At 38.0% G+C, this 23,910-nt stretch overlaps 1 long non-coding RNA gene across 1 annotated transcript in view; it reads right to left on the bottom strand.

Annotated features, from left to right (window-relative positions):
- Nucleotides 1–23,910, bottom strand: part of LOC140598386 (uncharacterized) — a 35,860-nt gene that overhangs the window by 4,588 nt on the left and 7,362 nt on the right. Inside the window, exon 2 of the long non-coding RNA XR_012000788.1 lies at nt 9,680–9,784. This is a non-coding gene — a long non-coding RNA (uncharacterized lncRNA). The remainder of the gene's footprint in view (nt 1–9,679; nt 9,785–23,910) is intronic.

Genomic DNA, 23,910 nt, shown 5'->3' with positions numbered 1-23,910 from the left:
CTCCAGCCCCATTAAATAAATTTATGAATATTTTTACAATATAAAGTTGGATTAAGGACAGTAGTTTGTGTGTGCCCACATACCTTGATCCAGCTCTGGATATGAGGGCATACACACAATAAAAATGAGGGAAACAGTCTACAGCATGAGTCTAACCAAGACTAGTGTATACTTTCTTTGGTAGGCAATGGAAACTGCAGATGCTTGAGCAAGTTTTGATATGGTTTGAGCTGGACTTTTAGGAGTATTCATCTTTCAAACTTGTGTAAAGGAGACTGAAATGTCACGATGATTTGGGAGGCCATTCATGAGAAATAAGCAAGAAGCAATATACTAGTATAAATAAATGGTAAGTAGTAATAAACATGGGAAGAAAATGGTGATTCTCATTTCTCTCTCTACCTCTTTCATTATTATAGCCAACCACCAAAGATACTTGAAAAAATGCTAACTACGAGATATAGAAATCTTTTTTTTTTAAAGATTTATTCATCTATTTGAAAGAGAGAGAGGACATGTACACAAGAGGGGGAGGAGCAGAGAGGGAGAGAGAGAATCTCAAGCAGACTCCCTGTTGAGTGTGGAGCCCAATATAGGGCTTGATCCCATGACCCTGAGATCATGACCTGAACAGTCAGACAGTTAACCAACTGAGCCACCCAGAACCCCTAGCAGATACACAGTCTTAATTCCTACTCCTCAATGGAAATATCCTCAATAATTTTGAAAGTTAAATAATTAATCTTTGTATGAAAATTATTCATAAATTTTGGTCATTCAGGTATTGATTTGACATTGCTATTTTATTAGACATTGCTACATTCATCTACCATGACCAAAATATGAGAATTTTTTTTACCCATAGTAGCCACAAAATTAATATCTGTTGTTCTTAGATTGGGACATTTGTAACAAAAGTAATAAAAGTTTATTTACTGAACTACAATTTATTACATACCAAAAAGTAGTAGATACTTTCACATTTTCCAATTTAGCCCTTACTTTAGCACTGTAAGGTAGGCATTATATTTTATCTTCATTTAAATGATAACAGAACTAAGGTTCAAAGATATGAAATAATCTGCCCAAGATCAAACTAAAGCTAAATGTTAATACTGAAGGTCTAATTACAAATCTATGCTCTTTCCACCCCTTAATCTCTTCCTAATCCTAATCTCTTCTGCTAAACAACATCATTTATTTATGTCACATAAACAAAATCTTGAATTCCAAGTGGCAGTGAATGTTGACAAGTTCCCATCTTCTTTATTCTTATAAATAATTCTTTTTATAAGGAATTGATATGTTATTTGAGTTTTTTGTCTTATTTTACTTATTTGAGAGAGAGAGAGCTACAGAAAGTATGAACAGGAGGTAGAGAAAGGGAGAGTGAGAAGCAGACTCCCTGCTGAGCAGGGAGCCTGACATGGGGCTGGATCCCAGGACCCTGAGATCATGACCTGAGCCAAAGGTAAACACTTAATTGAGCCACTCAGGCCTCCCTCTCCTAGAGTTTTAAAGAACACCTGCTTAACCTCTCCAAACTCAAGTTCTTGAAATAATATTAGTAATACTTTTTATATCACAGGATTGGTTTTATTAACTGAGATACTTTTAGTTACTGACCTAATTTGTTAATTGAGATTCAATGAGATAAAACAAGCTTTTAGCAAAGTATCTGGCATATAGTTAGTGCTAAATAATTATTATTAGCCACTATTAACATTATATTTTATGAATATTTTATTACTGATAGGATTTAATCCTCTGATAAAGAACCCAAAGTCCCTGTAACCTTCTACAGCATAGGAGGATGACATTCTTGGTGCTCAATATACAATCATAGAGCATTACAACCTCAATTTCAAAAGCATCTACAAAAACAGCCTCTCCCTTCATTAATTTAAAAATATAGGAATTATCTAACAACAGCTCAATTAAACACTGGAATCATAGTATTTTAATTTTATAGCAAATAATCTTTTAGGTTAGCCTGACATCTAGTGGAATGATTGTAGCCATCTAAAAGATTTAAAATACATAACTTGAAAAAAAAAAAAAAAACTAATAACATTCCATTAAAGGCCAATATATGATGTAAATGTTTCAAATAAAAAAGGGAAATCAACTTGAGCATTGCCTTATTGTCAGGCGCTGTACTAAATGCTATCATATATCTTCTCTCATTCATTTGTTCAAAATAAGTATTTAGTGCCTGCTACATGCTAGGCACTTATTATACAGAATTTTTTAAAAATTGATATGATCCTTGTCCTTTTGGAGTTCATAGACTAGTAAGCAATAAGCTATTAAACAAATTATTATACAAGCTATTAAAATTATAAAATGTGTTTAGAGTTTAAAGGACTTTAGAAGAGAATCCTTAACTTAGTAGGAAGTTCACAAAGGGCCTGAGGAAGTAATATGTAAGCCAACTTCTAATGTAGCAATGGGGATTTAAGACAGAATAGCACATGTCAAGGTCCTGAGGTAGTAAAAGATTTGCTGCCAAATGAATTCAAAGAAGGGCAGTGTGTCTATAATTATGAGGAAAACACACAATACCAGATCAGCTTAGAGAGGTCTATGGGGGCCAGATCAAGCAGACCTTGTGAAAAAGTAGGCCTCGTTAAGGATTCATGATTTATCATTTTATCATATATAATGGAAGCCATTTGAAGTATCTAAGCAGGGATAGATAATGTGATGAGTAATAGGTTTAAAAAAAAAAAAAAAAAACCTCTGGCAGGGCTCCTGGGTGGCTCAGTCAGTTGAGTATATACCCTCTGCTCAGGTCACAATTTCAGGATCCTAGAATCAAGACCTGCATCGGGCTCCCTGCCGACCTTCTGTCTCTCCCCCTGCCCTCCCTTCCTGACTTGTCCTCTCTCTCAAAAAAATAAAATAAATCAAATAAATCAAATCTTTAAAAAAAAAAAAAACCCACTCTGACTCCTGTGGGGAGATAAAATGGAAGGAGATGAATGTGAATGTAGAAAGAACAATTAGAACCAACTGAGACTCTCTCTCTCTCTCTGTGCGTTTCATGAATGAATAAATAAAATCTTTTTTTTAAAAAAAGGCGGGGGCGGGCAGCCGCGGTAGCGCAGCGGTTTAGCGCCGCCTTCAGCCCAGGGCGTGATCCTGGAGACCCGGGATGGAGTCCCACGTCGGGCTGGGGCTCGCTGAATGGAGCCTGCTTCTCCCTCTGCCTGTGTTTCTGCGCCCCTCCCTCCCTCCCTCCCTCTCTCTCTCTCTCTCTCTCTCTCTCTGAATGAATAAATAAAATCTTAAAAAAACAAAAAACAAAAAACACTGAGAGAGAATTTCAGTAGTCCAAATGATAGATGGTTTGGGCTCAGTCTATAGTGGTTGCTATCAAGATGTATTTTGAAAGTAGATTCAGATCCGAGTGATGAACTGGAAAATAGAAAGGAACTAGGGGTGAGGGACAAAAAAAACAAAAACAAAAAACTGAAAATACTACGTATTTCCATCTTGACCAATTGAGGTGAGAAAGTAAAGAAATAACAGATTTGAGAGCAAGACCAAGCCTTTATTACCAAAGAATAACTCAGAGACATTTATTTATCTGCAAACAAAATTTTTCATATAGAGGGAGACCGTCACTTGACTATTGTCAAGGAAAAACAAAGAACTGTACTTATGAGGAAAAAAAAAATGCAGATAGATAGTTTAGGAAGACAGTTTTGCTTCCATATCTTGAAAGGTAAACTAATTAACTAGCTGCAAAGAGGTCAGAAGCTTGTGGAGATTGTCCAAGGATAACACAGAAAACAGTTTCAACTGTGTTAGATTTCCCCCAAACCCTGAGAATTTGCTGTGGAGCACACATGGCAGGCTGTCCAAGGATAATGTCTACTAAGGCCCTTCCATTTACCTTAGATAAGCAAGCTGCATCACTTCCCTCATCAGTTCTCAACTCCCTTCTTTTGGTCAAAACATACTCCAAAAGATGCAAATTTCATTAAGAGGGTTTCAGTTCCCTTTTTTACTTAATATTATCAGATGTATGTCAACTCAAAATACTGGATGTAAAACTTTTAGATTTCCAGGGGATCCCTGGGTGGCTCAGCGGTTTAGTGCCTGCCTTCGGCCCAGGGCGTGATCCTGGAGTCCCAGGATCGAGTCCCACATCCGGTTCCCTGCATGGAGCCTGCTTCTCCCTCTGCCTCTCTCTGAGTCTCTCATGAATAAATAAATAAAATCTTTTAAAAATAAATACATACATACATACATAACATTTAGACTTCCAGATTTGATTCTATTGATCTTGCTGACTAGATAAGCAAGGAAAAAATCATGCAGAATCTATAGGACAGGTTACAGATTTTCTTCTTCATCCTGAGAATACTGAGAAACATTAAAGATTTGTATCAAGGGAAAAACTTGATTAGAACCTGAATTTTTAAAAAATAGAAAATTTTATGATATTTATAAGACATTTGGAAAGTTGCTCACTATTTGCTAATATTAAGGAACTACAGTTAGTTTTGTTTTAGGTACAATAATGGTATTATGGTTATATTTTACCAAAAAAAAGTTATTATCTTTTTAAGATTTACATGTTGAAGTATTAATGGATGAAATGAAAATAAAAGAGGTAGTCATCTCTGCATAGATATATATGAATGGAGGCAATTATCTGTGGTATAAAGTGAGAAGAGTACAGGAATAAAGATGATGCCTTTGAGGAACTTCATCTATTAAATGTCAGAGAGATGAGGATGAGTAAAGAAACTGAAGAATATCCACTTGAGAAGTAGAAGGAAAATCACAGGAATATTATGTCATAGAAGCCAAAGGAAGAGAGATATGGAAAAAAGCAAATAATGCACATAAAGTACTTAACACAGTGCCTGGAATATGGCAAATTCTCTCTAAATACTGCATTTATCATGATGGTGAATGAGAAGGAAGTGGTACAAAATACCAAGTAATGGTAAAAGAATAAGAGAGAGAAGTCACTAGTGACCTTTAGGAGAGTAATTTTTGTTTGGTGGGTGGGGAGGAGCTACATTTAGAGTGGTTTCAGAGGTAAATAGGAGGTATAGACATGGAAACACAAATTGGAGATAATTCTTTTAAGATGTTTGGCTCACATGGGAGGGAGATAAATAAGGCAGTGGTTAGAATAACATCGTGAGAGTAAACAGAGGCAGGTTTTGGTTTTGTGGCAATTTAGGAATTTAAAACTAGGAGAGACTTAAGCATGTTTAAATGCTGGTAGGGAACTTGTAGAAAGGGAGAGAATAAAAATAATAGGAAAGAAAAGGGATAAATAAAGGAGTCTTTAAAAGGTGGGAGAGATAGGATTCAGAACAGAGAAAGGCCTGATCTTCAATGGACAGAAGGACAACTCCTCTATTATAACAGGAAAGAAGGAGAAAGGGTAGATGTAGGCAGGCTGTAAAGGATGTCTCCATTCTCCCTTCCCTAGGAAAATAATTCTCTGGACCACATTCCGTGGCCTTTTAGAATACAAATTGTGGAATTTCCTGGTCTCATTTTCTGGTGCAATATTTTATATATTTTATATTGTCGTTCATTTTCTTTCTTAAAACCTTCTCCTGCCTTTTTAAATATATTTGAAGTAGACCAAAAAAAAAAAAAAAGTCTTAAAAATAATGGGGTGCCTGGGTAGCTCAGTTGGTTAAGCAACTGACTTGATTTCAGCTCAAGTCATGATCTCAGAATCATGAGATGGAGCCCCATGTTGGGCTCTGAGCTGCTGAGCATAAGATTCTCTCTTCCTCTTCCTCTGCCCCTCCTCTACTCATGCTCTTAAAAAACAATAAAAGACACATAAATAAGAATATAATGAATGCCCATATATACTAGCTTAAGAAGTACAAACAAAATTCCAATTCTTTTTTCTTCCTTTCTCCCACGGATAATCACTATTTTGATACATTTCTTACTCCTGTGCTTGTTTTAATACTTTTACCACTTACTACACTGTACATGTATCGTATGTACATCTTCCAACAATGTAAAACATTGATGTAACTATTTTAGTTTTTCAGTGACGGTCTAGGAGACGTAAATTTTCTCTGCCTTTATCTGAAAGGTGCCATTATTTGGCACTCTAAGGTGATGGTTTTTCCTTTGCTGCACTACAATTTCACTGCAACATGTCTAAGGTGTATTTCTTTTTATTTATTCAGCTTGACACTCCTGATTATTGACTTTGAGACATTATTTCAACAATTCTGGGAAATTATCAACTATTATTTCATCAAACTTGTCTCTCTCCTTTTTATCTTGCTTTCTGGAAATTTTGCTGGATAATAATTTTCTCACTCCTCAGTTTTCTTTTTTTTTTTTTTTTTTTAGAGATTTTGAGAGAGAAATAGAAAAATAGAGAAGGCATGAGTGGAGGGGAGGAACAGAGGGAGAGGGACAAGCAGATTCCCTGCTGAGCAGGGAGTCTAACCATGGGGTTCTATCACAGGCCTAACCTGAGCCAAAGGAAGAGACTTAACCGACTGAACCACCCAGGCACCCCTCGCCTCAGTTTTCTTAATTCATACTTTTCATCCCCTATTTCTCCATGCTGCCTTCTGTATAATTTCCTAAGAACTCTCTTCCATCTATTAATATCTCTTTTTCTGTATCTAATAAGCTATCAGTCCATAAAATGTTTATTTTAAATATATTTTAAATTTCTGGATGTTCTATTTTTTTAATCTGTCATTTTCACACACTCTTATTTTCTTTAGGTTTTAATCCTCCTTTCCTTCTCATTCTGTACATCTCCAGATGGAAACCTTATCTATCACATCTATGTAAATGACTCTAGAGTCTGTATCTTTAACCCAGTCTTCTTTCCCATGCTGTCAGGTTTACCTGACTACCTCATGTATAGTGGAGTAATAATATGTCCCTTCTATGATGTCCCATAGCACTTCTCTCTTCTACTCAATTAATACTTGGCAATACACAGCCTCACAGTGTAGGTTTTCTTTGCATGTGAATAAAACCAGATTATTTGCCCCCAGAGCACGAGGATCATATTTTGTGCTTCTTAGCAAGATTTCTGAATATCTATAACTCCACTGACCACTTAAATGCCTTCAAAGCTAAGCTTTCTTAGATTTGACCTTCAGTATGTTATGTGTGCCTGTTCTTTAACAGAAGGGACTATCTTTTATTGTTGGTATCCACCGAATATATCATAGGGGTTGCTCATAATAGGCATCTGCTAGTTGATCTGATTGGTGAGCAACAGGTTAAGTGGGTCCTTTTGAAATTTTTCTCGAAAGCTTAAGAATTTATACTTACACCGCTCTGATGACTGGGTCTCCAATACCTCCATACCTCTCTTACTTCCATACTTCAAAGCATCAGTTAATAACTGATATGTACCTTTCAGGATAGAAAGCTTATTGCTAGTGTGAGTTGCATTCATTTAACTTGTTATTTTACTCTTACTTGTTTATCTTCATTCCAAGTCACAAAGTAGTATCACTAACTGAAGTACAAAATAAAATTAAAATCAGGCCTTATTTTATAGTGGAATAAGTATTTAGTCCTCCTAGTGAAAACATGGGCATAAAGGGCAAGATATTTCTACAAATGCTTTGAAAGAGAGTAATGCAGCCAATAACACTTTTATTCAGGATTAAATGATGTGATGAGCTAAATTATTCCAAGATCCTAAGCATAATAGGAAAGAAATTATGTCATTTTGAGGTGAGGGAATGTTTTGGCTTGTTGGCTAATAATATATGGCTGATATCTAAGTCATGTGAACTGCAACAAAATTTTTCATTTGAAACATAATGCAGATTTAATTATTATATTAATTCTTAAACATGAAATACCAGACAAAATTAGATTCCTTGTTCTCACATAATAAATTTTTCAGAAGAAACTGGAATTCTGTTTATTTTCCCCTTCCTCACTCTTTTATACAATGAATGCATTTCTGTTGTAAAATCCTAGAGTAGTTATGTTATTAAGTATATATGATTTTTTAAAAATATTTATTTATTCACTCATGAGAGAGAGAGAGAGAGAGAGAGAAAGAGAAGCAGAGACACAGGCAGAGGGAGAAGCAGGCTCCATGCAGTGAGCCTGACGTGGGACTCGACCCCAGGTCTCCAGGATCATATCGTGGGCTGAAGGCGGCACTAAACCGCTGAGCCACCCAGGCTGCCCAAGTATATATGATTAAATGTGAAATTTCCCCCTTTATCCTCCAAGGCCCTTCCCACTCTTTGTCTCTTTCTCTGTGTGTATCATTGTGTACCTATGCAGGTGTATGAATAAATAAATGGAATCACACTGTAGGTATGTTATATGACTTGCTTTTTCCCCTTAAGAATATAGCTTAGGGATTTTTTTCCATAAATGGGTGATGAGTATTAAGGAGGGCATTTATTACAATGAGTCCTGGGTGGTATATGTAAATGATGAATCACTAAATTCCACTCCTGAAATCAATATTACATTTTATGTTAACTAACTAGAATTTAAACAAAAATTTAGGGAAAAAAGCAATATTGCAAGACAATATTTGTTTGCTTATATTTGCAAAACATGACTTTGAATAGATTCCTATAAATAGAATTTCTGAGTCAAAGAGCTTATATGTTGTAAATTTTGACAAATATGTAAATTACCATTTCAAATATCTTGGTCATATACTTCCTCCAACAGTGTATGAGAGCACTTGCTTTCCTACATCCTCCAATAACACTGGACATTAATGCTGACTCTCTGTTTAACTCCTGACTGAAAAATATAAATAATAAAAGCTATGTAAGGTTGTAGGATGACAAAGGAAAAATTTAAAAATGTGAGCTCCCATTACCTCACCTTTAATATAATAATTTAACAGATAATGTCTAAGGTTGAAACAGATAGTTTTTTAAGAAGGGAAAAAAAAAAAACTCATACAAAATTACTCTAATGACTCCAAGAGGGATCTTGTAGTATCTAATCTCTCTCATATAGAAGAAATACATGAGGTTTAGCTATTCACTTTTTTTTTTTTAAGATTTTATTTGAGAGAGAGAGAGTGTGCACAAGTGGGTTGGGGAAGGGCAGAAAAAGAGGGAGAATCAGGCTCTCTGCTCAGCAAGGCTCCATCGCAGGACCCAGGAATCATGACCTGAGCTGAAGGCAAATGCTTACCGCTGAGCCATCCAGGTGCCCCTGCTGTTTGAATATTTCTAATGAGTAGGAACTGTTTATTAAATCAATAAAACTGCTACTCTAAAATCCAAAAAATAAAAATAGAAAATGTTATAAGTACATACACAGACTGAAAATCCAAGCAGTAAAGAAAGATACAAATGAAAAGTGAAAAGCTCAAACCCTTCTCACTCCTTACCACTGTACCTTTTCCCAAAAGATAATCAGTGTAGTTTATTTATATTGTTTTTTTAAGCTATGCATATACAATGTACTTATATAAGTGTACACATTCCTTTTTTATTTACACAGAGGACTCAAAAATTGTTCTGCACCTTGCTTCTTTTAAAAAATACATCTTGGAGATCTTTCCATATCAGCACTTTTGGATACACATGTCCACTGCAGGTCCTTGCTTCCCTACTCACACAGTGTTTGCAATACTTCATGAAGAAAAAATTCCAACAGACCAACCAGAGTACAAGGCAAGTATGTATGGAAACTGGCAATCACTTACACCATGGAACAGGATGACAGAAGGAAAGGGCAATCCATAGTTCTTCCTTTTAGTCTTTCCTCACTCATTAGTAAGCCAAAGGTAGAGAATAATGGTACAATGTGCCTATATCAAGAAACAAAATTTGAGAAATTAAATTAGATTTGTGCAACACTTCCACTATTTTGGTAATAATGAAACGTAAATGCATATACACCATATGAGATACAAATTGTGTCAATGATCGAAAGATCATTATGCATACATGTTAAATGTTCTTATATTTTCATTTTAAAATTGGCATTGTACAATATGAAGATGTATAGTAAATTCATGCTAACAATTTAAATTTTTAGTTTTTCTTGTTTAGAATTATGTTAAATATCAAATAAAAAACAAAAACACCATGAAAGTTGAAAAAGAAACCACAGAAGAAGGGAAACCACAGACTAGATAACATTTTAAATTAGACAAAATTTATTTTTTATTTTAGTGCCTTTGAATGGCACTTTCCTCCTGCTCCTTGAACTGGGGGGCTTCATACTTTCATTTTGCACCGTGCTCTGCAAGTTTTGTTGCTGCTCTGTTTATCATCCTAAAAACTGAGAGGAAGTTGCACTGTAGTAGAAAGAGCCCAGGAGATTTTCAGTTCTTGCCCTTCAGTAGCATGGCAGAGATTGATAGTTGTTTGTCCTGTAACTATTCTTACCTTCTTCCTTACTAAGAGCACCACTGTTTTGTTCAGGATAACAATGGGGCTTGTTAAATATTAGTATTTTTAAACAGGGCACATTGGATTTACCAAACTCTATTGTATAACAAGAAACCAAATGACCCAGGTCTGGCCAATGACGTAAATGAAAGTTTACTAGATGGGGCTTGTGAAAAAGTTATTTTCTTGATTTAAAAAAAAGAGAAAGCCGCCTCAGTTGGCAAGTACCTTCTTCCTCACCTTTCTTTCTTTTTTCAACCTTAAAGATATATGTGATGCCTGGAAATATGAAACCATCTTGTGAAAAAAGAGGATGAAAGCTACATGCTAAGAACAGCAAAATTGAAACTAAGAAAGCTGCCCACCGCCCGCCCCCCCCCCCCCCCCCCCCCCCGAGCTGCCTAGTAAGTGAAGCTTACTTATTTGGGTAAGTCACTGTACCCAGGTTTCTGTTAATGGAGCTGATCACAATCAGTCTCTAATACCAACAGACTAGATAACATGAAAATTCTTCCACTACACCTGGTGGGTGAGATGCAGAAAGAAATTTTTTTAATGCATGCCTGAGCTTACAAAAATAGAGGGAAATACGTAAACAGCAGAAATAAAGAAGGAACTGAACATCAGAGCCTGGAGCACACAATATGACCCTGTCTATAGTGGGGAGGGGATAGGTAAGGAAGGTACTGGAATGTTTAAACCCATATGATAACTGAAGATAAAATTTTGAGCACTTGCTGAAAGCAGAAATTAGAAACTATAAGCCCTTCCTCATACTCTCTCCCTACATACATAAGTTAAAACTCTAGGAAGTTGGGATACCTGGGTGGCTCAGCGGTTGAGGGTCTGCCTTCAGCTCAGGGTGTGACCCCAGGATCCGGGATTGAGTCCCACATCGGGCTCCCTGCAAGGAGCCTGCTTCTCCCTCTGCCTATGTCTCTGCTTCTCTCTCTGTGTGTGTTTCTCATGAATAAATAAATAAATCTTAAAAAAAAAAACAAAAAACTCTGGGAAGTTGTGCATCCTCAGTGAAAGGATAAATTAGACAAAATGTACCCCCTAGCACACCAAGAGGACAGAGAAGCTTCTCTGTCATGGCATGAACTCCGAAAAGAGAGGAAAAATGGTCTTCCAAGAAAATGTATCATCATGATTTGTGTTCCAGGAGGTTTGGGTTTCAAATTTACAATATCTGAATAATCCTGGAACTTCTAAGTCCAGAAAGAAATTCATATAAAAATTGGTCTCTGGCCAGGGATAACCACAAGGATCTGTGACAGAAGCAAATTTTTTTTAAAATTACTAAAAATTAGTTCGTTTTTTTTAAAAAAGAAGCTACAAGACATAAAAGGAATCATCAGACATGACAAACAACAGTATTAGATTCCTGGGCAGCCCCGGTGGCGCAGCGGTTTAGCGCCGCCTGCAGCCCAGGGCATGATCTGGAGACCCTGGATCGAGTCCCACGTCAGGCTCTCTGCATGGAGCCTGCTTCTCCCTCTGCCTGTGTCTCTCTCTCTCTCTCTCTCTCTCTGCATCTCTATTAATAAATAAATAAATCCTTAAAAAAACAGTATTAGATTCCTAATCACAAAAGATTGCATCTGTATGATACCATTTATGTAGTTTAAAATATAAACTAGTAGAGTTCCATATATAATCAGTGAGGATATAAATCACAATAGATTTAATTAAGCTAATTTAAGAATAGTGATTAACTCTTCAGAAAGAGAGGCAGGAAAAGAATGTCACAAAACAAAATTAAAATTAAAAAAAAAACAAAAAGATGAAGAACTGATCCAGATTCAAGGAGGATTGAGCAACATGACAGCTGGGTTCAACACCTGATCTTGGCTTGGGTGCTTTTGCTATAAAAACATTATTGGAATAATTGGCAAAGCTTGAAAGAGCTTTCTGGCAAAGGATGTACAGAAGTTTTTGCACTATTTTTGCAATTTTTTGTTGGTCTGAAATTATTTTAATATAAGACAATTATTTTTTAAAAAAATAAGAAAGATGGGTTCCAGTTCAACATGGTGATGTAGGAAGATTCTTAACTCACCTCTTCCCACAGACATACCAAATCTACAGCTACTTATGGAACAATTTCCTCTGAAAAAAACTAAAGCCTGGCTAAGCAGCAACTACACATTGGGTAAAAAAGCCACATCAAAGCAGGTAAAAGAGGCAAGGACACAATCTTGCCATAAGTTGCCATAAACCTCACCTGAAGTGTGGAGACCTATAGTCAGGAGGGAAGTTCAAAACCTGGAGCTTGTCCTTGAGGAGCAGAATTTGAACCCATATCCAGCATCCCAACTTTTAAGATCTGCACTTGAGAGATGAACCCCCAAAACATGGAGCTTTGAAAACCAACAGAGTTCACACCATAAGACTGTAGCAATCTAAGAAACAGCTCTCAAAGGACTCACATCATGCTTAGACTCAACCACCCAGAGCCCAGCTCAGAAGCAGCTGATAGCACTCAGACTTTAAGTGAAAAAGGTTCACTTGCTTATATGAAGCATTGGCCTGAGCGGCAGACATCTAATTTGATACACTTAAGAGCCTGCTGAAACCCTCTCTGGGGAAAAAGACTGGTGGGCAGCATTGTCACACTCTTCCACTGCCTTGCTCTAGCCAACAGGCACAATCTCTTTCTTTTTTCTTTTTCTAGTGGATGCTATATTTACAATCTTCCTAGGGGCCTATGGAGCTACTCAGGGAATTTAGCCAGTGGATGCCATCTTTGTACTCTCCCTCTGCCTTGAAACAGCTTGCTATCATCTCCCAGAAAAAACCTCCCATAATACTCTGGAGCCCCAATTCTTGTGATTACTGCCCAGAGGCACCTCTAGATTGTCTAGCTCTGGTAGCCAACAGGGATTATGCTTACAATCCCAAAGGACTATGCATACTTGCATACTTTAATAGCTGCTGCCTGATGGTCTATCTTCCAATTAGCCTGAATCTAGGTGCTGGTTGAGATCCTCCCCTTTGTGACACCAACAGGTTTTGGCATACCCTCAGCTACCGGGAGCTATTAAAAATATAATAGGTAGCTTAGACACTTACAAAGGTCTGAGAGAAAACCAAGAGCTAAGGCAGGGTTGAATGGCAACATTCATCTCCTACACAAGGCCACCACTTCAAGACTGGGAGAGATAGATATTTCTTCTAATACAGAGAAACTAAGTCAAGAAAAAATGAAGAAACAGAAGAATATGTTCCAAATAAAAGAACAAGATAAAACCTCAGGAAAAAAAAAAAAACCTTAATGAAGCAGGGGTAAGTAATTTATCTGATATAGAGCTCAACATAATGGTCATAAAGATGTTCACCAAACTTGGGATAAGAATGAATGAACACAGTGAGACTTCAACAAAGAGATAGAAAATACTAGAAAGTACCAACTAAAAGCCACAGAACTGAATACTACAATAACCAAACTTAAAAACAGACTAGAGTGGTTCAGCAGCAGGCTAGATGAACAAAGTAAAAGTTTCAGTTAGGGACACTTGGGGATGGCTCAGTGGTTGGGTCAGATCATGATCCTGGGATCAAGTCTCCAATCAGACTCCCCACAAGGAGTCTGCTTCATCCTCTGCCTATATCTCTGCCCCTCTCTCTGTCTCTCATGAATAAATACATAAAATCTTTTTAAAAAAATTTTCAGTTAATTTGAAGATAGGACAGTGGATTTCACCCAATCAGAACAGCAGAAAGAAAATATAATGAAAAAAAGGGAAGATAGCTTATGGGCCTTGGGGAACAACATCAAAAGACTAACATCCTCATTATAGGAATCCCAGAAAGAGAAAAGAGAGATAAAGGGATAAAAAATTATTTGAAGAAATAATGCCTGAAAACTTTTTTAACCTAGAGAAGTAACCAGATATCCGGATCCAGGAAGCCCAGAAAGTCCCAAATAAGATGACTCCATGGAGACCCATACTAACAGATATTATAATTAAAATGTCAAAAGTCAAACACAAAAAAGAGAATCTCAAAAGCTACAAGAGAAAGACAACTTGTTATGGACAAGCAGATGTTTTTTTGTAAAAACTTTGCAGGCCAGAAGGGAGTGGCATGATTGAAAGTACTGAAAGAAAAAAACTTCCAACCATGAATACATGAATAGTTATCATTCAGAACTGAAGAAGAGGTAAAGAGTTTTCTAGACAAGCAAAAGCTTAAAAAGTACATCATCGCCAACTGCCTTTACATAAAAGGGCATATGGATTTCGTCAAGCTGAAAAGAAAAGGTGCTAATTAGTAACAAGAAAAGATATGAAAGATATCTCACAGGAAAGGTAAAAATACAGTAAAGGTAATGGTACTAACTTATAAAGTTAGTATAAAGGTTAAAAGAAAAAAGCGGCGGGGGGGGGGGGGGCAAGACAGCGGAGGAGTAGGGTCCTCACCTCACCGGGCCCCACCAACTTACCTAGATAACTTTCAAGCCATCCTGAACACCTACAAACTCAATCTGAGATTTAAAAAGAGAACAGCTAGAACGCCTCAGAGAGAAGGGTTTTCGCTTCTAGCAAGGTAGGAAGGTGGAGAAAAAATAAAAAAGAATCCAGTGGGGGAGGGGCCCCGTGAGGAGCCAGGCTAAGGGGGTGGTGAGAGCCTGGGGACAGGGGGGGCCCCAGCCCCGGAGAAGCGGGAACTTTAAAAATCTGCACCGGATTCTTCCCCAAGGGAAAGGCGCTCAGCAGGGAAACCCGGCAGGACAGCAGAGGGGACAAGAACACCTCCAGTCTCCCGGGGTTGCCCGAGGAGGGGCGCGGGGGGAGAGCGCCCCACACACCCCGGGCTGAGCTCAGTAAAAGGCTGGAGCCCGCGCCTGGGGGTCCTGGGGAGAAGCCGGTGGGTCAGGGGGGGCTCCGGGAGGAGGGGGCTGCACCCTGCTGCCTTGGGGGCTCCCGGGAGTACGATCCCAGGGTCCCGGGGGACACGGTCCAAGGATCCTGTGTCCCCCCCCCCCCGTCCCAGGCAGAGGCGGGGAGGGCACAGGACAGTGGGGAGCTCCTGCCCCGGGTGCCCCCAGGCTGTGCAGATCAGCACCCCCCACCCTGGGAGCACCTTGGCCAGTGTGGACTGGGAGCTGCAGTGGTTACTGCGGGAGCTGACTCTAGGGCTGGGGACCTGGCCACCGCCAGTGGTGGTGTTCCTCCTGGTATCACCCTGTGCCTGGGAGTGGCAGGGCCCCAGAGAACAGGGGCCTCACGGGGTCAATAGCTCCCACTGAGCCTGGCACCAGCGGGGCGGGGCAGCTCCCCCAGGTGCACACACCTGAGAGTCAACACAGCAGCCCCTCCCCCAGAAACCAGCTGGAGGGGCAGGGGAAGAACAGGTTCTTGGCCAAGCAGTGCTGGAAAGCTCCAGGGGAAGTCGAGGGATCTAAGTATATAGAACCAGAGGGTACCCCTCCTATTTTTTTTTTCCTCCTTTTTCCAGTACAACTTGTTTTTATATCAGAATGTAAATTTCCAATTTATTTCTCTTTTCCCACCTTAACTACGATATTTTACCTCCACTTCATTTTTAAGATTCTTCCTTTTTGACTTTCATATTTCAATGACAGGTCCTAGAGGATCACCCTCTAGAACCCCTCAAGCAGACTACATAGTCCCTCCACTACAACTTTGTCACCACCACCACCTCCCAGTCCACCCTGGTTTTTTTTCTTCAGTTTTTTTTTTTTAATTTTTTTTCTCTTCAGATTCTTGGCCTTTTACTTCTTACTACTTTAAATTTTGGTCTTCACTTTAGTGGTCCTTTTGTTTTATTTCATTCTGATCTTTGTATTAAATTCTGGTCTCTGACCTCCGCAGAATCATCTAGGGTGAAATTTACTTAGGTTGTGGTTGATATTATTGACTCAGCCCACTCATACAGCCACTCTGCATTGAGCAAAATGACTAGAAAGAAGAACTCACCTCAAAAGAAAGAATCAGAAACACATAAATTGGATTACAATTCGATGTCAAAAAGCCAATTCAGAAGCACAATTATAAAGCTACTGGTGGCTCTGGAAAAAAGCATAAGGGAATCAAGAGACTTCATGACTGCAAAATTTAGATCTAATCAGGCTGAAATTAAAAATCAATTAAATGAGATGCAATCCAAACTGGAGATCCTAATGACAGGGTTAATGAGGTAGAAGAAAAAATGAGGAACATAGAAGACAAGGAAGGAGGCTGAGGAAAAAAGAGAAAAACAAAAGACCATGAGGAAAGGTTAAGGGAAATAAATGATAGCCTCAAAAGGAAAAATCTACATATAATTGGGGTTCCAGAGAGTGCCGAGAGGGACAGAGGGCCAGAAAGCATATTTGAACAAATCCTAGCTGAGAACTTCCCTAATTTGGGGAGGGAAACAGGCATTCAGATCCAGGAGATGAAGAGGTCCCCCCCAAAATCAATTAAAACCGTTCAACACCTCGACATTTAATAGTGAAACTTGCAAATTCCAAAGATAAAGAGAAAATCCTTAAAGTAGCAAGAGACAAGAGATCCCTAATTTATATGAGGAGAAATATTAGATTAACAGCAGACCCCTCCACAGAGACCTGGCAGGCCAGAAAGGGCTGGCAGGATATATTCAGGATAATAAATGAGAAGAACATGCAAGCAAGAATACTCTATCCAGCAAGGCTCTCATTCAGAATAGGAGGAGAGATAAAGAGCTCCCAAGATAGGCAAAAACTGAAAGAATATGTGACCACCAAACCAGATCTACATGAAACATTAAGGGGGTCCCTGTAAAAGAAAGAGGAAGCCCAAAGAAATAATCCACAAAAACAGAGACTGAATAGGTATTACGATGACACTAAATTCACATCTTTCAATAGTATCTCTCAACGTGAATTAGCTAAATGATCCCATCAAAAGATGCAGAGTTTCAGACTGGATAAAAAAGCAAGACCCATCTATATGCTGTCTACAAGAGATTCATTTTAGACCTAAGGACACCTCCAGCCTGAATATGAAAGGGTGGAGAACAATTTACCATCAAATGGTCCTCAAAGAAAGCTGGGGTAGCAATCCTCATATCCAATAAATTAAAGTTTGTCCCAAAGACTGTAGTAAGAGATGGTGAGGGACTGAGGGACACTATATCATACTTAAAGGGTCTAACCAACAAGAAGACCTAACAATCATGAATATTTATGCCCCTAATGTGGGAGCTGCCAAGTATATAAATTAATAACCAAAGTAAAGAGACACTTAGATAATAACACACTAATAGTAGCAGACATCAACATGGCACTTTCTGAAAATGAAAGATCTTCTAAGCACAACATCACGAAAGAAACAAGAGCTTTAAATGATACACTGGACCAGATGGATTTCACAGATATATACAGAACTTTGCATCCGAACACAACTGAATACACATTCTTCTCAAGTTCACATGTAACTTTCTCCAGAATAGACCAGATACTGGGTCACAAATCAGGTCTCAACTGACACCAAAAGATTGGGATTGTCCCCTGCATATTTTCAGACCATAATGCTTTCAAACTAGAACTCAATCACAAGAAGAAATTTGGAAGAAACTCAAACATGTGGACGTTAAAGAGCATCCTGCTAAAAGATGAATGGGTCAACCAGGAAATTAGAGAAGAATAAAAAGATTCATGGAAACTAATGAAAATGAAGATACAAACATTCAAAATCTTTGGGATACATCAAAAGCAGTCCTAAGATGGAAACACATAGCAATACGAGCATCCCTCAGAAAATTGGAAAAAACTCAAATACACAAGCTAAGCTCACACCTAAAGACACTGGAGAAAGCACAGCAAATAAAACCTACACCAAGGAGAAGAGAGTTAATAAAGACTTGAGCAGAACTCAATGAAATAGAAACCAGAAGAACTGTAGAACAGATCAACAAACCAGGAGTTGGCTCTTTGAAAGAATTAGTAAGATAAACTATTAGCCATCCTTATTAAAAAGAAAAAAGACTCAAATTAATAAAATCACAAATGAAAAAGTAGAGACCACAACCAATACCAAGGAAATACAAACGATTTTAGAAATGTATTATAAGCAGCTATATGCCAATAAATTAGGCAATCTAGAAGAAATGGACGCATTTCTGGAAAACCACAAACCACAAAAATGAACAGGAAGAAATAGAAAACCTGAACAAGCCAATAACTAGGGAGGAAATTGAAGCAGTCATCAAAAACCTCCCAAGACACAAAAACCCAGGGTCAGATGGCTTCCCAGGGGAATTCTATCAAATGTTTAAAGAAGAAATAATACCTATTCTACTAAAGCTGTTCCGAAAGATAGAAAGGGACAAAATACTTCGAAACTCGTTTTATGAGGCCAGCATCACCTTATTTCCAAAACCAGACAAAGACCCCACCAAAAAGGAGAATTATAGACCAATCCCCCTGATGAACACAGATGCAAAAATTCTCAACAAGATACTAGCCAATAGGATCCAACAGTACATTAAGAAGATTATTCACCATGACCAAGTGGGATTTATCCCCAGGATGCAAGGCTGGTTCAACACTTGTAAGGCAATCAATGTGATAGATCATAACAAGAGAAAAAACAAGAACCATATGATCCTCTCAATAAGATGCAGAGAAAGCATTTGACAAAATACAGCATCCATTCTTAATCAAAACTCTTCAGAGTGTAGGGATAGAGGGAACATTCCTCAGCATCTTAAAAGCCATCTACAAAAAGCCCACGGCAAATATCATTCTCAATGGGGAAACACTGAGAGCCTTTCCCCTAAGATCAGGAACAGGACAGGGATGTCCACTCTCACCACTGCTATTCAACATAGTACTAGAAGTCCTAGCCTCAGCAATCAGACAACAAAAATAAATTAAAGGCATTCAAATTGGCCAAGAAGTCAAACTCTCCCTCTTTACAGATGACATGATACTGTACACAGAAAACCCAAAAAACTCCACCCCAAGATTGCTAGAACTCATACAGCAATTCGGCAGTGTAGCAGGATACAAAATAAATGCCCAGAAATCAGTGGCATTTCTATACACTAACAATGAGACTGAAGAAAGAGAAATTAAGGAATCAATCCCATTTACAATTGCACCCAAAGCATAAGCTACCTAGGAATAAACCTAACCAAAGAGGTAAAGGATCTATACCCTAAAAACTACAGAACACTTCTGAAAGAAATTGAGGAAGACACAAAGAGATGGAAAAATATTCCATGCTCACGGATTGGAAGAATTAATATTGTGAAAATGTCAATGCTACCCAGGGAAATTTACACATTCAATGCAATCCCTATCAAAAATGCCTTGGCCTTTCTTCAGAGACTTGGAACAAATAATCTTAAGATTTTTGTGGAATCAGAAAAGATCCCAAATAGCCAGGGGAAAGCTGAGAAAGAAAACCAGAGCTAGAGGCATCACAATGCCGGATTTCAAGTTATAGTACAAAGCTGTAATCCTCAAGACAGTGTGGTACTGGCCCAAAAACAGACACATAGATCAATGGAACAGAATAGAGAACCCAGAAATGGGCCCTCATTTCTATTGTCAACTAATATTCAACAAAGCAGGAAAGACTATCCACTAGGAAAAGGACAGTCTCTTCAATAAATGGTGCTGGGGAAATTGGACAGCCACGTGCAGAAGAATGAAACTAGACCATTCTCTTACACCACACACAAAGATAAACTCAAAATGGATGAATGATCTGAATGTGAGACAAGAATCCATCAAAATCCTAGAGGAGGGGCAGCCTGGGTGGCTCAGCAGTTTAGTGCTGCCTTCAGCCCAGGGCCTGATCCTGACAACCCAGGATCGAGTCCCACGTTGGGCTCCCTATGTGGAGCCTGCTTCTCCCTCTGCCTGTCTCTGCCTCTCTCTCTCTCTCTCTCTCTCTCTCTCCCTCTCATGAATAAATAGGTGAAATCAGAAAGAGAGAGAGAGAGAGAGAGAGAGAGAAAGAAAGAAAGAAAGAAAGAAAGAAAAAAGAAAAGAAAAGAAGAAAAAAAAAGAGAAAAGAAAAGAAATCCTAGAGGAGAACACAGGCAACACCCTTTTTGAACGTGGCCACAGTAACTTCTTGCAAGATACATCTATGAAGGCAAGGGAAACAGAAGTAAAAATTAACTATTGGGATTTAATCAAGATAAAAAGCTTCTGTACAGCAAAAAAAATTGTCAACAAAAATAAAAGACAACCTACAGAATGGGAAAAGATACTTGCAAATGATATATCAGATAAAGGGCTAGTCACCAAGATCTATAAAGAACTTATTAAACTCAACACCCAAGAAACAAACAATCCAATCATGAAATGGGCAAAGGACATGAACAGACATTTCACCAAAGAAGACATACACATGGCCAACAAGCACATGAGAAAATGCTCCACATCACTGGCCATCAGGGAAATACAAATCAAAGCCACAATGAGATACCACCTCACACCAGTGAGAATGGGGAAAATTAAGACAGGAAACCACAAATGTTGGAGAGGATATGGAGAAAGGGGAACCTTCTTACACTGTTGGTCAGAATGTGAACTGGTGCAGCCACTCTGGAAAACTGTGTGGAGGTTCCTCAAAGAGTTAAAAATAGAGCTACCCTATGACGCAACAATTGCACTGCGGAGGATTTACCCCATAGATACAGATGCAGTGAAAAACTGAGACACCCGCACCCCAATGTTTATAGCAGCAATGTCCACAATAGCCAAACTGTGGAAGGAGCCTCAGTGTCCATTGAAAGATGAATGGATAAAGAAACTGTGGTCTATGTATACAATGGAATATTACCCAGCTATTAGAAATGACGAATACCCATTTGTTTCAACATGGATAGAACTGGAGAGTATTATGCTGAGTGAAGTAAGTTAATTAGAGAAGGACAAACATCATATGGTCTCATTCATTTGGTGAATATAAAAAATAGTGAAAGGGAGTAAAGGGGAAAGGGGAGAAAATGAGGGTGAAATATCAGAGAGGGTGACAAAATGAGAGACTCCTAACTCTGGGAAACAAACAAGGAGTAGTGGAAGGGGACATGGGAGGGGGGATGGGGTGACTGGGTGACTGGCACTGAGGGGAGCACTTGACCGGATGAGCACGGGGTGTTATACTATATGTTGGCAAATTGAACTCCAACAAAAAAAAATATATATCCAAAAAAAAAAAAAGAAAAATTAAAAGTAACTATAACTACAAAAATTAGTTAAGGAGCACACAGGATAAAAAAATGTAAAATGTGATATCAAATACATAAAACAAGGGCGAAGGGAAGGACAGTAAAAATGTAGAGCTTTAGCATGCAAACAAACTTAACTTGTTATCAACTCAAAATAGATTGCTATATATATGGGTTATTATATGTAAGCCTCATGTAACCACAAAGGAAAATCCCATAGTAGATACACAAAAGATAAAGGAACCTAAGCATACTAAAGAAAATCAAACCACAAATGAGAGAGCAAGAGAAGAAAAAAGGAACAGATGGGAACTATAAAACATCCAGAAAATAATTAACAAAATGTCATAAGTACATAATTATCAATAATTACTTTAAGTGTAAATGGAATAAATTCTCCAACTATAAAACCTAGAATAGTTAAATAGGTAACAGAACAAGAGCCATTTCATGTGCTTCCTACAAGAGACTTCAGATGTAAGAACAAATAAGACTGGAAGTAAAAGGATGAAAAGGGAATTCTATGCAAACGAAAGCCAAACAAACTGGGGTCACTATATTTACATCAAACAAACTAGGTTTTAAAGTAAAGACTATAATAAGAGACAAAGGGCATTATGACAAAAGTCAATCCAACAATATAATTTAATATTTGTAAATATTTATTAATCCAGTATAGAAATACCTAAATACATAAAGAAAATGTTCATAGACCTAGAGGGAGAAATAGACAGCAATACAATAATATTTGAGGACTTTATTACCCCATTTACATCAGTGGATAATCCAGACAGAAAATCATTAAGAAATATTGGCTTTAAATGACACATTAGGGGCAGCCCGGGTGGCTCAGTGGTTTAGCGCCACCTTCAGTCTGGGGCCTCATCCTGGAGACCCAGGATGGAGTCCCACGTTGGGCTCCCTGCATGGAGCCTCCTTCTCCCTCTGCCTGTGTCTCTGCCTCTCTCTCTCTCTCTCTGTCTCTCGTGAATAAATAAAATATTTAAAATAAATAAATAAATAAATAAATAACACATTAGACTAGATAGACCTAACAGATTTATATAGAATATTCCACCCAAAAGCAACACAATACACATTCTTCTCAAGTAGACGGCGGGGGGGGAGGGGGGGGGCATTCTCCAGGATAGATCATATGTTAGGCCACAAAATAAGTCTTTTTTTTTTTTTTTAATAAGTCTTAATAAGTTTATTAAGACTGAAAAAAAAAAAGTTTATGAAGACTGAAATCATATCAAGTATCTTTTCTGAACACAATGATATGAAACTAAGAATCAATTACAAAAAGAAAACTAGAAAATTCATAAATATGTGGATATTAAAATGCTACTAAACAACCAACTGGTCAAAGGAAAAATAAAAAAATGCTTTGAGACAAATGAAAATGGAAATACAACTGACCAAAATGTATGTACTGCAACAAAAAGAGTTCTCACAGGTAAATTCATAGCAATAAATGCCTACCTAAAAAAAAAAAAAAAAAAAAAAAAATCAAACAATTTAACTTTACATTTCCAGGAACTACAAAAAGAAAAAGAAACAAAACCTAAAGTTAGGGCAGCCCCAGTGGCACAGCAGTTTAGCACTGCCTGCAGCCCAGGGCGTGATCCTGGAGACCCTGGATCGAGTCCCACGTCAGGCTCTCTGTATGATGCCTGCCTCTTCCTCTGCCTGTCTCTGCCTCTATGAATAAATAAATAAAATCTTAAAAATAAATAAATAAATAAATAAAAACCTAAAGTTAGTAGAAGAAAGGACATAAAGATCAGAGTGGAAATAGAGACTAAGAAGACAATAGAAAAGATCAATGAACATAAAAGCTGCTTCTTTGACAAGATAAACAAAATTGGGAAATGTTTAGCCAGACTTACCAAGAAAAAGGGAAGACTCAACAAAAGTCAGAAATGAAAGAGGAGATGTCACAACTAATACCACGGAAGTACAAAGGATTACAAGAGACTACTAAAAACAATTATGTGCCAACAAACTGGATAACCCAGAGGAAATAAATTCCTAGAAACATACAGCCTACCAAGACTAAATCATGAAGAAACAGAAAATCTGAACAAACTGATTACTTAAAAGGAGATAGACTCAGTCATCAAAAACCTCCCAACAAACAGAAGTCCAGAGCCAGACAGATTAGATGGAGTGGAGAAGTCTATCAAACATTCAAAGTACAGTTAATACTGATCCTTCTCAAACTCTTCCAAGAAATAGAAGAAGGAATGCTTCCAAACTCATTTATAAAGCCAGCCATTACCCTAATGCCAAAAACAAGACAAGGGTACCACAAGAAAAGAAAATTACAGGCCAATATCCCTAATGAACATAAATG

The sequence above is a fragment of the Vulpes vulpes genome, chromosome 3 (assembly GCF_048418805.1).
Source record: "Vulpes vulpes isolate BD-2025 chromosome 3, VulVul3, whole genome shotgun sequence".
Taxonomy (NCBI): domain Eukaryota; kingdom Metazoa; phylum Chordata; class Mammalia; order Carnivora; family Canidae; genus Vulpes; species Vulpes vulpes.
Note: the sequence above shows the minus strand (reverse complement) of the source record. Positions and strands in the feature narration are given on the sequence as shown.